Below are 17,783 nucleotides of genomic sequence, written 5' to 3'. Positions count from 1 at the left end.
TATTAGTTAAACATGTGGTGTGCTATCACAAGGTGGACAATCCATTCTAGATTAAGTTAAGTCGAGGCGGGTTTTGCTGCTCATATTTATTTCTTTATTACCCACAAGGGGCTAAACACAGAGGGGACAAACAAGGACAGACAAAGGGATTAAGTCGATTACATCGACTCCAGTGCGTAACTGGTACTTATTTAATCGACCCCGAAAGGATGAAAGGCAAAGTCGACCTCGGCGAAATTTGAACTCAGAACGTAACGAGAGATGAAATACCTATTTCTTTACTACCCACAAGGGGCTAAACACAGAGAGGACAAACAAGGACATACAAACGGATTAAGTCTATTAGATCGACCCCAGTGCGTAACTGGTACTTATTTAATCGGCCCCGAAAGGATAAAAGGCAAAGTCGACCTCAGCGGAATTTGAACTCAGAACGCAGCAGCAGACGAAATACCTATTTCTTTATTACCCACAAGGGGCTAAACACAGAAAGGACAGACAAAAAGATTAAGTCGATTACATCGACTCCAGTGCGTAACTGGTGCTTATTTCATCGAACCCGAAAGGATGAAAGGCAAAGTCGACCTCGGCGGAATTTGAACTCACAACGTAACGGCAGACGAAATACGTATTTCTTTACTACCCACAAGGGGCTAAACACAGAGAGGACAGACAAGGACAGACATAGGTATTAAGTCGATTATATCGACCCCAGTGCGTAACTGGTACTTATTTATCGACCCTGAAAGGATGAAAGGCAAAGTCGACCTCGGCGGAATTTGAACTCAGAACGTTACGGCAGACGAAATACCGCAAAGCATTTCGCCCGGCGCGCTAATGTTTCTGCCAGCTCGCTACTTTGATGCGCTATCAATCACGTCAACAATAATTACAGAACAAATTAATTATATAACTTACCATCGTCGTTTACAGCAAAGTCAAGTAAAATTGTATTAAAAAGTGCAAACCCGAGTATGATTTTCATTAGCCGGCTGTTTTCATTTGAAGACACTTTTAAAAAGATGCTCTTTGGAAAGGCTTGAAGATCACAAATTCCAGTTTATTGTGTCTCTTAGGTCCCGCGCCTCGGTACAATCTAAGAAACGACTGTTCTTACGACCATTAAATTTATTGTCTTTTTCTTTTCTTCTTTCTTAGACATGTTACAAACATTGAGCTGCGACCATAATAAAACACCATTCTCTACAGCACCAAATGATAACGGTCGAGTACAGTAATATTGTACAACGATATATACCTAATAATAATAAGAAAAACTACAAGAAGAATATTCTGTTGTGTCTGGGGAGAGTCATTTTCTTTTTGTGCCTTATAATGTAACACACTCACCGGTAAAATTTCCACTTATTTCTTATTTTTATTTTCCTAAAATTTTCGTTGCGTCTTGCAACCTTTTCAATAGTCTTGAAAAGGTTGAAAGTCAAGACTATTGAAAAGACGCAATGAAAATTTTAGGAAAATAAAAATAAGAAATAAGTGGAAACTTTACCGGTGAGTGTGTTACATTATAAGGCACAAAAAGAAAATGACTCTCCCCAGACACGAACACATATAAAGAATCTTGCAAACCAAATCCAAAAACGAAATACAAGAAGAATGAAAAATATTAATGATGATGATAAGCAAATACGATCTCTTCTTATCTATGAATATGTTTATGTATGCATGTATGTGTGCACATGTTTGTATGCAAATATGATGGTATATGTGAATGCATGGATGTATGTTTTCTATTATATGTAAATAAAATTCATTAGACAAGAACAGTGGCAGCACAAAGAACTAGAAAGAACGGAGAAACAACTTGAAATCTCCCTTCCTCTCTATATATTATACCTTGGTATAATATATATATATATATATATATATATATAATATATATAATATATATATATATATAATATATATATATATATATATATATATATATATATATTATATTAAATTAGAGATAAAACCACTATTAGGCAAATCATACAATGAAAAACTTAAGCCAATACATAAGATTAATTAATTTATATTATTTAAATATATATCAAAATTATTAAAAACGATAATTAATATAACACTACGATCGTTTCATGGCTGTTCAATTCTTAAAATTTTCGAGTTACAGTCATTCTTCAGGTGGTTTACATATCGTCTGCTGCTCCACGCCAGGGACAACTCCGACACCCCCTTGGACGGAGGCGGCACTACTGTTGTATTATTCCCTAATATTATTATTAATATATATATATATATATATATATATATATATATATATATATATATATTAAATTTCTAAATATCTCATAGAGATATGTGCAGTGGTGAAGCGATAGAGTGGTTGTATACTTTCAACTTAACGTGTAAGGGAATTACACCACCGCTATTTAGCCCTAGGAAGCATCTAGACTGATGATGGGCAAGACCCTGAAACATGCATGTATCTAGATGCAGGCCTAGCTGTTGGGGGTGTTTGTCTCCCCTTCATAAATATATAAGGACACAGGAAATGTGTCAAGGCCGACAGGAAGCGTCGATGCTTCCTAGGGCTAAATAGCGGTGGTGTAATTCCCTTACGGGACTGTCACGTTAAGTTGACAGTATACAACCACTCTCTCTCTCTCTCTCTCTCTCTCTATCTCTCTCTCTCTCTATATATATATATATATATATATATATATATATATATATTATATATATATATATATTATACCTTGGTATAATACCCGAACATCACCAGAAATCTCTTTACACCACTCAAATGTACCTAAGCATACACACAAGCATAGACATATACATACGTACTCATATTCACTCCCTTCTTTCCTTTTTTTCTATGTCTGTTTGTCTACCATTCTCTCTCTCTCTCTCTTCCATGCACACATATCTATGCTTGTTGTATTTTATTTAAAATTAAAGCCTTGCTATGTGTTTGTGTAACTCTGTTCCAGTTGGTGTGTTGATGTGTGCGTATAAATGAATTTGTGTTGTATCTCTGCATTGTGTGTCAGCATGGCAGCGATTCTGGTGTGTGTACGTACGTGTTTATGTGTGAGTTCGAATTAAAATAACTTTAGTTTTTAAACGTGCCCTATGCCAACTAGGTATTAGAAGGATATCTATATATATAAAACTGTAGTTGTGTGAGTGTCTGTCCCCTTCGATTTAGATTCCTAACTACTCCCACATTTTGCGGTGCAGTTTAACCAAATTCGGGTATCTTATAGTCGTGATTCATATCGAGCCCGTCTGGGTATTAGCGCGCGTCTACGATGAGTCTACGATTTTTAAAATAATTTAACATCATTTTTTATTCCATTTTAATGCATAATTTTTCGTGTGTCGATGGCGGCGGAGTTGGCGTCCATGGTCACACCTGCACCTGTTTGCTTCTCCCCCTTCTTCCCTCCCTCGTGAAGCTGTGGGGAAGGGAGTGTAAGGAAATCAACGTCGTAAAGCGTTGTCAAAGAGACCAGCGTTCTTTTAGAACAACGACTTCATGGCTTGAAGACACCAAAACAGAAATGGCTAAGAAAGCGTCTACGATGAGTCTACGATTTAAAAAAAAATTTACCATCATTTTTTCCATTTTAATGCATTTTTTTGCTATAACTCACTAAAAATGCTTATATAGTTATTTCCCTTACAAACCCGAGCAACGCCGGCGATACTGCTAGTTTAAAATAAAAGTATTATCCAGAGCTGTTTAATCCAATTATGATGTCAAAAATGCAAATTGATAGAAATGTCACAATATTGCTAAACTATTCACTTGCGATATTTGAGTAAAACCTTTATTATGAACAAACTGATCGTACATAGAAAAGGACATTACAAGACAAACAAATACAAAAATGTTAAATGGGTTCGAATGAGCATCATGTTAAAAATTTACTTAAAAATATTTTATATAGGCGCAGGAGTGGCTATGTGGTAAGTAGCTTGCTTACTAACCACATGGTTCCGGGTACAGTCCCACTGCGTGGCACCTTGGGCAAGTGTCTTCTACTATAGCCTCGGGCCGACCAATGCCTTGTGAGTGGATTTGGTAGACGGAAACTGAAAGAAGCCTGTCGTATATATGTATATATATATAAGTGTGTGTGTATATGTTTGTGTGTCTGTGTTTGTCCCCCTAGCATTGCTTGACAACCGATGCTGGTGTGTTTACGTCCCCGTAACTTAGCGGCTCGGCAAAAGAGACCGATGGAATAAGTACTAGGCTTACAAAGAATAAGTCCTGGGGTCGAGTTGCTCGACTAAAGGCGGTGTTCCAGCATGGCCGCAGTCAAATGACTGAAACAAGTAAAAGAGTATAACGATTAATTTTTACCTTAAACTAGAACGTTTTTTTTAACGAAAACAAAGAAAGAAAACGAATAAAAGTTCAAAAAGATCGAACCCGGCTGCCTATAAGGCCCAGCGACTTTCTTTTCCTTTCACCAATGATTAAGCTGGGTTACTAACACCCACCTTTCTCATCACATCCTTCCATCCTTTCTCGTATTCACTCGGTGGAAGGGTCCTCCTATCCATTTTTTGTTCTAGTGGATCTACCAGTATGCATCTATTGACACGTTCCACATCTGTTATCATTACACTTGGATTTCTGTGAATGTTTTATCCTGTTTGCACATGTTGAATTTTGCCATTCTTAATAAGTTTCTTTAAGTTATGTGGTTGCTTTTGATTAAGATAAGTGTCTGATTAGTTATTATATTTTTTTTTATTTTTCACTTTGATAACTGACAAATTTGTTTTGATGATGTTTAAAATATTTTGGTGATGCGGATTGTGTGTTACTAGAAATGGTATTGTGTTCTGTTAATGAGTTCGTCTTTCTCGTGTTGCCCTAACTTCTTCTATAGGTATCTCTTTTGCTCATTGTATGCTATTTTCTATAATTAGGGGAGGGTATTTTTGCTTGAGCAGAAATCCTTTGAATTCTATAAGTCGTATGTTCCGGGTATTTGGATTATCTACTATAGTTCAAATTTTCTTGGCTAGACAGTACGGGATGATGCGTTTTGTGTGTGTTGGGTGGCATGACTTGAAATGTAGGTATTGTTGTGTATCTGTGCTTTTGGAATAAATATCAGTTGTGATTGTGGTGTTGCTTTTAATTACCGTTATGTCAAGAAATGGTAATTGTGTATTGCTCATTTCTCTGGTGAATTTGAGACTAGGGTGTAGATTGTTGAGGATGGTGCTGAATTATTCCAAATTTTCTAGGGATTTGGTCCAAATTGTGTCCTCTATATGCCTTCTAAGGGTCATGCCGTAGTTTTCTTCAATTTTTTTATATAGGTTTTCTTCCAAGTATCACAATACTGAGTTCGCGAAAACTGGAGCAGATCGCGTCCCCACAGCTGTGCTCGAATTTGGAGGTAGTTTTTTTTTTCCGTTGAAAAGGAATCTAACTCGAGCCACGAGTTATCCATATTTTCTTTACTTTTCCTTATTACTTTAGTAGTGTAGTGAACTGCTTAAAGACATGAGCCATTACTTCACACAGCTTACAACTTAACATTCGTTAATATTAGGTTAAAGTTATGATATACACCGCTATAAACAGAAAAGATCATGTATCAAGGCAAGTAAAATTAAAGCTAAAACATCATAGCTAGAGCAATATAAAACAGATTATGTTAGAGGTCTTCTACCTTCTACATTAATTGAGGCTAGAAACTAATACGCAAGTATAGTTATAATTTGTGTATGGTTATGTTCAAAAGAATAGTTCTAATAACGCTATGTCAAAAACGGAAGCATGATCAAGGCTTTTAGTCTGTTGTGTTTATTATGTATATGAATAATATTCCAGTATACCTAAGGCGGTGAGCAGGTAGAATCGTTAGCTCGTCGGTTAAAATGCTTAGCGGCATTTCTTCCAGTTAACCTGTGGTATATATATATATATATATATATATATATATATATATATATAATATATATATATATATATATACAAGAGATAACAAAAGAATAAATTATTATTTTAGGAACTTCATTAGCTTAAAGCTGTTTTTGCCAAAAGATGTGTTTCACTCATAGTTGAGTGCCTAAATAACACCTTATAGCTTCATCGATGCCTTGAATAATAAGTGCAGTTTATTTGGGAAAAAATTACATTTGTGCCTATATAGGGAACGGCATCAACAATGAGAAAGTCAGTAGAGTTGTATATAAGGAAAGTTTATGTCCAAAAGATGTATTAGTGGAAACATACGTATATATGTATCTACGTATGCACTCTGAAGCACCCGCAGATATATATATATATTTAGATAGATAGATAGATAGATAGATAGATAGATAGATAGATAGATAGATATAGGTAGGTAGATAGATAGATAGATAGATGTACATATACGTATGTATATATGGATATATATATAAATATTTATATATATATATATATATGTATGTATGTATGTATGTATATATATATATATATATATATATATATATATATATTTATGTTATTATGACTGAAAGGCACGCATCCTCTTCCAAGTAAGTTTTATCCTAATAATTCTGATGCGCACTCTATACGATCTTTTTACTCTTTCATTTTTCTCTCTTTCTCTCTCTTATTCTTTTACCTCCTCTTATCCCACTATTCTATCCGGTTACACTGTCACTCTCTCTCTCTCTCTCTCTCTCTCTCTCACTCCTCCTCCCTTGCTTACATGGCTCCCACGTGACCATCGGCCATCTTTATTCTAACGTGTTTCTTTCTCTCCGTTGTAGCTGGAACAAGGAAGACATGTTCTTGTCTGTCTCATGTCCTAGCTTGATTTACGCGTTCGCCACCACCGCCTCGTCTAGGCTTAGCAGCCTTTCCTGTTTGTGTTACCAATTTTGACCCTCCGCAAAGTCCCAAATTTTATTTAATTTGCTTTGCGGGAGCAACTGTTTTATCGAAAGCGTATATTGGTGTTAATTGCTCGAAAAACGAGAGTAGAAAAACAGACAACAATTGATGAAGGGTCGTTCTTAATGTTGTTTGTCTTGTTTTCCATTTGTCTTTCGTTGTACGAAAAAATAGTTCATATTCCATGTACTCGTACTTCGTATTTTTGTTGTTGTACACAAATCATGACGTCTTGCGCCCACATATGCATAGATATATATACATATAGATGTTAGTATGTACATATATGTGTGTATATATGCACATATATATATATATATTATTTATATTATTATATGACTGAACGCCACGCATCCTCTTCCAAGTAAGTTTTATATATATACATATATATATATATAGTGTTCTGTTCCATGATGGTAAGATCAACAAAAAGAAAAATATTCCATCTGGTAAGAGATAAATATTATTTAATAAACACAGTATATATGTTTTTATGAGCTACTATTAGTTTCATGTGCTGAGAGCATGCCAGATAGTACTTTTAACACATATATTGTGTTTATTAAATAATAGATAGATAGATAGATAGATAGATAGATAGATAGATAGATAGATAGATAGATAGATAGATATAAGTATGTATATTTGTGTTTGTCCTCCACACCGATGGTCGATCGGAGTTGGTTTGTTGACCTCCCCGTTACTTAACGGTTCAGCAAAAGAAGCTGGTAGAATAAGTACCAAACTTAAAAAATAAATATTGAGATCGATTTGTTCGGCTAAAACACTTCATAGCGGTATTCCACGGTATCCCAGCATGGCCACAGACCAATAACTGGAAGATGTAAAAATAAAGAAGAAAGAGAAGAAAATACTTGTTGATGTGAGAGACTTTACTCAGTAATTAGACCTGTTAAAATAGTAGCATAGTCTCCCTCAAATAATGTTCCCCCACCTTAAAAAAGGCAGGACATATTAGACAATGTAGTCTTAGATATAATATATCTAAAAACAAAAAAAAAAGACAGTGATCCTAGATCATAGGTCTGCTCCAATAGCAATTGTTTACGAGCAAAACATATCTGCAAGTGATATATTTACTAATCAACCCCGAATGATATTCTATTATAATTCTTCGAATTGGTATTGAACTTTTGTGAACTATTAATATAACTTACAGAAACTCTAAGAATTCATTAAGCTATTGTGCTGCCGACAGATCGATCTCAGCTGAAAATGGCTAACAGGAATATTACACTTCAGGCTAGATTCACAAAATTTTATGCATATTATTTATGTAAAAAAGAATAACAAACGATTTAAATGATTTATGGATTTTGCTTTTACCTAAAATGTTCATAATTGAAATTCAAGAAAAGATTAATTCGTGCTTTAATATTCATACTTAAATGTGTCGAATTAATGAATATCAGTTATAAATTAACAATTAATTAGATGCACTGCTTAGACGTAGTGGGGATACATTTGACAGAACGAAATCATTGAAGAGTACATTATATAATATTCTATTTTGTGCGCAATTAAGAGAATTCAAAATTTGCTCAAGTTTATAATAGAATATTCATCAGAAACTGATCTGAGGCTAAACACATCAATAACTCGTATATTTGCCAATCAACTTCAAGGGATTCCTTGTTATAATTCCCTCGAATTCGTATTGAACTATTGTGAACTATTAATATAAATCACAGACTCTAATTCGTCTTTTATTCATTAAGCCATTGTCCTGGTAATTGATCAGCTGCTGATGAGAATAAACAACAGAGACATTGCTGAATAAATTTTCCAAAATATTCAGTGAATTCAGTCGAATTCAGCAAATGGCGTTTTGATTTTTTTTTTTTCAACTATTTTCTTATCAGTGTATTATCTGTCACTTATAGAGTAGCCTTTTCTTTCATTAACGCTTTTGTGAGAAATCGCTTAGAATGAAGAAGTTAATGTGTACATAGGCGATTACTAATTGGTCATTAGTAAAGTTTTACTCGGCTGCAGTTGTATAACAGATATATTTGGAATGGATAATTATGAAATTGGCAATCATAACTGGGTCTTTATTGTTTCTGTTTATCTCCTCATAATAATAGATTTACAACTCTATTATTGAAGGCGCTCAAGCTGTGATACTTCCGACATTTTCGGCCGGCATTGTATATCCAGGTCTATATTATAGAAAGTGTTTTTTTTTCTGTTGTAAAACAGCCGAGTGTGATTAGAAGCAAATTTGAGACTATTTCTAGCAGGACGAGATTCTTTTGTTGTCTTATTACAATTGAGTTTTTGACAAAGGAACTGAAAGTGTGACAAGCGCCGTTAGTATTAAAGTTCGTAATTTACAGACCTAGATAGATATACAGACCTAATTTTTGACCGTTAATGCACCAGCTAGCTGCTGTTCAATGGAAAGTATTTGCACGGCGTTAATATATTAAATTGGAATGTTTGATAGACTTGAGTCCTTGAGACGAAATAGTCTTTGGCTTGTATACTGTAGCATTGCTGCGCTAAGGTTTTGGAGAAAACACTGAACTTAATATAATCTCGTCAAACTAGTTCCAAGATCGGTATCTTATGGTCATAAACCTTACTTTGTGAATTGTAGAATTTGTGGTGTTGCATTATAATTACTACGTTATAGAATTTACGATGGTGTTATTATCTGTGATTTTGTATAATTTATGACATTGTATAATATATGGCGTTGTATACTATATGATATTTTATAATTTATGACATGTAATTTATGACGTTGTATAATTTATGACGTGGCATAATTTGTGATATATAACTTATGACGTCGTATAATTTAACATTGTGTAATTTAAGACGTTGTTTTATTTATGACTTACAATTTACTACATTCTATAATGCTACGTATAATTTATAGCTTTGTATAAGTTACACAGTGGTTTCCAACTTTTTTAGTTTATGACTCCTTCTCCCTTCGAATCTTTTGTACATCTTTTCTACATCCCCTGGACATTATTAGTAAAACATGTGCCTCAGTTTTGTAACAAATGGTTAATAGTAGAGACAGGTCTGTTTTGAAAAAATAAAAACCTTTATTAAAAATACAATTTGTAACATTTATTGAATAATAACAACATTTAAAATATTAATTGCTCTAAATTAGTTTTATTATCATAAAATTTATTTCTATGAATATTTAAACATTGATAATTTGTAATGAAAACAATTTCTGAACAAAAATTCATAAATAAACATTAAAAAAAATTCTTTTTCAAAAATGAAGTGTTTTCTACCTTTAATATAATAAACTCCATAAAAATATCAGTGTCCATTAATTGCTCATTTATTCTCTATTATATTTCACAAAAACAAAAATAAATATTTTGCGTGTTCAATAAAACAACCATAACTTCTAACATCTAGAAAACTTAATAACTTCAAATACAATTATCCATTTTTTCAGCGCAAAAATAAAATCCTTTTGCAAAATAATAAAAACAAAATTTCCTTTTTACTGTATTTATTCAGTGATATCCTTGTGGCTGATGCAATTTCCCAATATTTTGATATCAAGTGTCCATGGTTGTTAGAAACAAATGAATATCACCTCTGCTTACATTTTATAAGTCATTGCAAGTTTTTGGTAGTAAGAAAGACACTCGGCTAAACCCCGACACAGCTTGGAAAAAGATTAAGAAAGACAATGAAATATAATTTTACTTACTGTCAAATCAATGAAGATTTTATAGTAAGTTTATAAGTTTTTGTTTATAAGTTTTTGAGCTGATGATAAAATTTAGCTTGAACAACATCAGCTGCATTTGTCCCAAATGGGTCTACCATCCAATTTGGAATGTACATTTCCAGTAGAGCTTTGAATCTAATTTCCTTATCATTGTACAATTTCTTCAAGTGCTCAAAGTACACTAAAATATCATCCTCTTGCAGCTCCTCCTCAATAGGGGTAAGAGTTGCAAAATGCATTAACTTTTTATGCTCAATATTTATCCTGAATAGATTAAGTTTTCCAAGTAAAGCACTAGTAGCCTCTTCTTAAACTAAAAGATTTATACTTTTACCTTGCAGCAGTTTGTTCAGTAAATTCAGCTTCTCAAATATATCTGAATGGTAGAATATGCCATATTTGGCAGTTTGGATTTCTTCTTCAAGCTGCTTCCCACTCGGAAATATTATAACACTTGCAAAGTTCAATGAAGCAACACAGGCAATAACCCTTAGAGATTGTCACCAGATGTATGAACTTCAAAACAGTAACATAGTATTTAATTCATACAAGACTGTCCAATGACAGCTTAATACTTTATTCATCAATGATAAATTATACTTCACTTTACTTTACTTGTTTCAGTCATGTGACTGCGACCATGCTGGAGCACCGCCTTTAGTCGAATCAAATCGATCCCAGGACTTACTCTTTGTAAGCCTAGTACTTATTCTATCGGGCTATTTTGCCGAACCGCTATGTTACGGGGACCTAATCATACCAGCATCGGTTGTCAAGCGATGTTGGGGGGGACAAACACAGACACACAACATATACACACACATACATATATATATATATACATATATACGACGGGCTTCTTTCAGTTTCCGTCCACCAAATCCACTCATAAAGCTTTGGTCGACCTGAGGCTATAGTAGAAGACATTTGCCCAAGGTGCCACGCAGTGGGACTGAACCCGGAACCATGTGGCTGGTAAGCAAGCTACTTACCACACAGCCACTCCTGCGCCTATAAAATATGGAACGCTTCACGAATTTGCGTATCATCCTTGCGCAGGGGCCATGCTAATCTTCTCTGTATCGTCCCAATTTTAAAATATGTCAAATTGTCAAATATGTCAAATATGTCAAATATCAAATTGTCAAATATGTCAAATATGTAAATATCAAATTGTCAAGTAAATCCCATTTCTTTCAGTCATGACAGAACTTAAGATATAGGAAATGCATTGTGTATATGGTGTATGTGAATGCGTATATTTCCCGAGTGACTTTTAAAAAGTTAAAGACAATGACAGAATTTTAGTTGTGTGACTCTCTTTATTGAGCCTTTGCCTATCCCCTAATTCCAAAATTTCTTTGGGGCTACAATGAATTTTGCCAGGTCACACATTGGGGAAACATTGATTTACAACATTGCATAATTTATTTTGTAGTAAATTTTACATTTTGTATAATGTGTGATGTTCCATAATTTATGACTATTATTTACGACATTGTATAATTCTACATATAATTTATGACGTTGTATAATTTACGATATCATTTATGTCGTTCTATAATTTGTTTCCTTAATATATGACGTTTGTAATTTACAATATCTGAAGGCGCGTAGCTAGCGTATTCGGCTCATGATTGTAAGGTCGTAAGTTCAATTCGCGGCGATTTGTGCCCTTGAGCAAGGCACTTTTATTTCACGTTGCTGTAGTCCACTCAGCTGGCAAAAATGAGTAGTACCTGTATTTCAAAGAGCCAGCCTTGTCACATTCTGTGTCACTCCGAATATCCATGAGAACTACGTTAAGGGTACGCGTGTCTGTGGAGTCCTCAGCACGTTAAATTTACAAGCAGGCTGTTCTGTTGATCGGATCAACTGTGATACTGTATAACTTATAACGATGTATGATTTATGACGTTGTATAATTTATGCGTTGTATAATTTATGATGGGAGGCGCAATGGCCCAGTGGTTAGGGCAGCGGACTCGCGGTCGGAGGATCACGGTTTCGATTCCCAGACCGGCCGTTGTGTGTGTTTATTGAGCGAAAACACCCAAAAGCTCCACGAAGCTACAGCAGGGGGTGGTGACGACCCCTGTTGTACTCTTTCGCCCCATCTTTCTCTCACTCTCTCTTCCTGCTTCTTGAGTAACGCTGCGATGCACTGGCATCCCGTCCAGCTGGGGGGAACACATACGCCACAGAAACTAGGAAACCGGGTCCGTGAGCCTGGCTAGGCTTGAAGAGGGCGCATAAATAAATAAAAAAAATAATTTATGATGGTGTATAATTTATGACATTCTATAATTTATGACGGTGTATAATTTGACGATAGAAAGTTTTGACGGTGTATAACTTGACAGTATAAAGTTATGACAGTCTATAATTTATGAATCATTTTTTCATTTAGTTTCTTTCTTTTTCCTAATTAAAGTGACATACCAATGTGATGTTCGCGGCTTCGTTGTTCTCATGATACGATTTTCGATTCTTACATTGTGGCCCAGTATGATTCGGCTTTTGTTATTTGATATTAAAATTACTGAAACTATTATCAAGCGGAAATGAAATATGTGGCAATGAATTTATCTGGTAACTTTCATTCAATCTCTTGCAGCACACACAGCTGTTGTGATAGCTTTATTTCAATAGAACTCTTCGATTCAAAAGAATGTCTCTTTCCAGTAGCAATGTTACAAACAATCATTACTAAAGAATACAGCATAAGCAATCATATGAATCGTTTACATTATCATAGCAACGTAACAAACAGCTGTTGTTACTTGATATGTAAATAGGCAAGCGACAGCAATCGTATGACATACAGATCCTCTACCAGGAATTCCTAAACTTTCTTCTTCCATCTACCCACTGGCATCGATTTGAAAGCAAATTTATCCCACTATCACCACTACGACTCTGTTTTGTTCAGTAATTTGAGTTTATAGTTTTACTATAATAAAGCAACCAATAAAAAGGAAATTAAAAACACTGGTAAATTTAAATTATAAAAACAGCTTTTAATAATGTTTATTTCTCTTATTTATGAACTAAGAGTAAACAAATACCAGAACCAAACGCAGAATTGTGAATTAGACTATTTGATTAGTAGAAACACAGTAATTAAGATGTTTATTCAATCCAAACAGAGAGAAAAGGGGGTGGAATTTAGAATTTTTCTCAAAATAAGCTTATTTTAAATTGTTTTTTCAACATCACATTTATAAAAATAAATGAAAAATACATACTTATAAATCCAGAATCAGCAAACTTACCCCCGAGTAGGCATAATTTACTTCCTAAATAGGCAAAATTTATCCTCGAGGTTCATGAAATCTACCTCCTGAGGTAAATTTATTCCAGTTTGGAAACCTCTGTTCTACACAAGAGCTGCTTAATTTGGATGAGTTGTGTCTAGAAACAAACCCCTATCCTTAAGATATAAAAAATGTCTATGTATTTGAAACATGAGACAAAGTATCAACATATTTAATGCAGAGCTGTGAAAAACCAGCAAGAAATGATTATGCGATGTGAAGAATACTACATTAGCCAATTGCTACCATTTTTTTTTTCGTTTTTTTTTTTCGGATAGTAAGGGAGACGATTCCAACCGTGTTTCCATATTATTACAACCTCATTAATGAAACATGGCTTTGAAAGCTTACTAACTGACATAGCTTTCAAAGAATCACTAAGTAAATGCAATTAAAAAAAATTACTTGGTAAAATGACTTAGAAAAAGAAAACGACAAACGAAAACAATGCTGTTGGTAATGATAATGATCTACTGCCGAGAGTCATGATGGATATGAAAAGAAGAGGCGAGGGGGGGGTGAAATGGAGGAGAAAGCGAGGATTAATATCTAAATAGCTGGCAAACAGCTACTGTCAACTAAATCGTTTGTTGTTTTATTTTAAACATAAGAATCTAAAACAATCGTAATTATCAAGCTGCTTATCTCCTGATATTGGCCCAAAGTCAAATATGCATTTTGAAAAGCAATTATAATTTAAATGACATGTGCTTGATTCCTCCTGTTTGTTGTATCTCTACCTACAAGTATTACGTCTGTCACAATACGGTTTTACATATTTAATATAAGGAATTATAAACTTCGATCAACTGAAAATATCGGAGCAATTAACAAACGAACAATATCTCTCGAGCAAGGAAAATAACTCAAATAAAATTAGATAATACTTTGGTCAGTGTAGATCAGCTGTAGGCAAACTGTGGCCCGTTTGGTTTTCTAAAGATTACGCCTAATTTCATAAGTAGAATAACGTTTATTTAAATTTTCTTTCTTTCTTTTCATTTTCACTTGTTCACTCAGAGGTTTAAGGAAGCTGGTGTTAAAGGGGAATAACCATTGAATTCCCAACTAGCCTACCTTATTGATACCAGTTGTATTGATACACCAGTCAGAAAAATTAAAATATATACGCAATTGTCGGACACCCACGTTTTTATCAAAGTGTCGCAAAGTTAATTAACAACCATTCAAGCAATCAAGAGGGTAAGGCTTTAAAAGTGGCATCTCTACTGAAGACATTATAACAACGAATGAAAATTATTGATTTAATGTTCAATTTCCTGTTTCCACTTCTTATAACAACTTGTTATGATTAATTATCTTAACCATCAGCAGTGAAAATTGAACACATATAAGTTGATGCGACTGTGTGGTAAGAAGTTTGCTTCAAAACCACATGGTTCCGGGTTCAGTCCCACTGCATGGTACTTTGGGCAAGTGTCTTCTACTATAGCCACGAGCTGACCAAAACCTTGTGAGTGGATTTGGTAGACGGAAACTGAAAGAAGACCATCGTATATGTGAGTATGTGTGTGTGTCTTCGTATCTGTGTTTGTCCCGACAACCACTTGACAACCGTTATTGGTGTGTTTATGTTCCTGTTACCTAGCTGTTCGGCAAAAGAGATCGATTTACCAGGCTTTAAAAAAAATAAGTACTAAGTTCGATTCATTCAACTAAGAGATTCTTCAAGGTGGTGCCCCAGCATGGCCGAAGTCAAATGACTGAAACCGATAAAAAATAGAAAATAAGAAGATATCACAGCTCTTGGCTTCTAAAATCAGGAAGATTTCCGAAGAAATGAGAAAATTCCAGAAAAAGTGGACTGATGATTATTTCTTTGCTGAAGTAATAATCTTTTCTACTCTAGGTACAAGGCCCGAAATTTGGGGGCAGGGAGACAGTCGATTACATCGACCTCAGTACGCAACTGGTACTTAATTTATCGACCCCGAAAGGATGAAAGGCAAAGTCGACCTCGGCGGAGTTTGAACTCAGAACGTAACGGCAGACGAAATACCGCTAAGCATTTCGACCAACATGCTAACGTTTCTGCCAGCTCGCCGCCTTCTTGTTGAAGTAATAATAAAAAAACAGACCAGAATGTTTAATATGTTATATATACAACGATAAATGTCGCCCTTCTCAAGCCTAGCCAGGCTCATGGGCTCGGTTTCCCGGTTTCTGTGGCGTATGTGTTCCCCCCAGCTGGTCGGGACGCCAGTCCATCGCAGCGTTAGTCAAGAAACAGGAAGAGAGAGTGAGAGAAAGTTGTGGCAAAAGAGTACCACAGGAGTCGTCACCACCCATCGCCGGAGCCTCGTGGAGCTTTTAGGTGTTTTCGCTCAATAAACACACACAACGCTCGGTCTGGGAATCAAAACCGCGAGTCCGGTGCCATAACCACTGGTCTATTGCGCGTCCACGTTATATATACATCTTTGCTTTTAAAAAAACTTGAGGTTAAGCGGCATTAACTTCAAAAGATTAGAAGTACAACAAATGTAAAGGACATATTAGAAAGCAAAACAGAGAAGAAGCACTCCGTCGGTTACGACGATGAGGGTTCCGGTTGATCCGAATCAACGGAACAGCCTGCTCGTGAAATTAACGTGTAAGTGGCTGAGCACTCCACAGACACGTGTACCCTTAACGTAGTTCTCGGGGATATTCAGCGTGACACAGAGAGTGACAAGGCCGGCCCTTTGAAATACAGGTACAACAGAAACAGGAAGCTTTAGGTGTTTTCGCTCGGTCTGGGAATCGAAACCGCGATCCTATGACCGCGAGTCCGCTGCCCTAACCACTGGGCCATTGCGCCTCCACCCGTTGTAGGATATAAGATTTATGAATAAGTTTTTTACAACGAAAGCAGCAACTAAGTTGAATCTCCCGCTTGAAAGGTTCAGCAACAGACGGGACTCCAGCGATGGTTAGGTCCAAGATAGTCTTTCTATCCGAATTAAAAGATGAATTAACATTTTTTTGAATTTAACAAGCAGCAACTTTGCAACGATTCATTTATGATTGTTTCAACCATGAATTTGACAAAATCATAAGCTCTTAATCATCACTATTTTAAAGAGGTGTTTTTAAAAGAACTTTAATCAGAATATCGTAATCTGGTTTACTACAGTGTAATTAGCTGGCAAAGTTAAGGGAAGTTGCTTAAGGCTACCCAGAGAAGAGTTATGCGACTTCTTAGAAATGAAGTTTAAACTTGTTCACGAGCTAAAAGATGATAGCTGGAATCGTGACCTTGCACTTTTTTTTAATCTCAATTTAAAATTTCAAAAGTAAAATCAGTTGATTCATGAGATGTATTTTTGTGCCAAAGCTTTTGAAACAAATCTTCAAATTTGGAAAAATCAGCTCAAGACTGATGACGTCCTCCGTTTCCCTACAGTAATCAATCACGGCGGAGCTGGATACAATGATTTTGCTGAGGAATTAAATGAGTTGAAAGAAAACCTAAATATCAGATTCAAGGACTTCAAAACTAGAGAAGCTGATTTTAATCTTTTCGAAAACCTTTTTAATACTGTTGTTGAAAAAATAGCACGAAAAGCACTGCCAATGGAAATAATTGAACTTCAGAGGGATGAATTCATTCGGCAAAAATTTAAAAACGAACATTTTATTACAGTCTTAAGGAACTCCACCTAAAGAAAACTACCCCTAAATAGTGTGCTCCGCTACAAGATTTGCCACCATATTTAGTAGTACGTATAAATGCGAAATGTTATCTAGAATGAAAATATTCAGCATCGCAAATATCTGTAGATATTGGTTAAGTTGTAAAATAAATTAGAACGAAGCCAAGTTTCTCATTAAAACTTTGCGA

General features: G+C 35.0%; 1 protein-coding gene and 1 pseudogene across 1 annotated transcript in view; both read right to left on the bottom strand.

Annotated features, from left to right (window-relative positions):
• The window catches only part of LOC115209834 (growth hormone secretagogue receptor type 1-like), a 60,698-nt gene that overhangs the window by 9,178 nt on the left and 33,737 nt on the right, over positions 1-17,783 (bottom strand). The window lies entirely within an intron of this gene.
• LOC115210018 lies at positions 11,637-11,735 on the bottom strand (annotated as a pseudogene).

This window comes from Octopus sinensis, linkage group LG3 (genome assembly GCF_006345805.1).
Source record: "Octopus sinensis linkage group LG3, ASM634580v1, whole genome shotgun sequence".
Taxonomy (NCBI): domain Eukaryota; kingdom Metazoa; phylum Mollusca; class Cephalopoda; order Octopoda; family Octopodidae; genus Octopus; species Octopus sinensis.
Note: the sequence above shows the minus strand (reverse complement) of the source record. Positions and strands in the feature narration are given on the sequence as shown.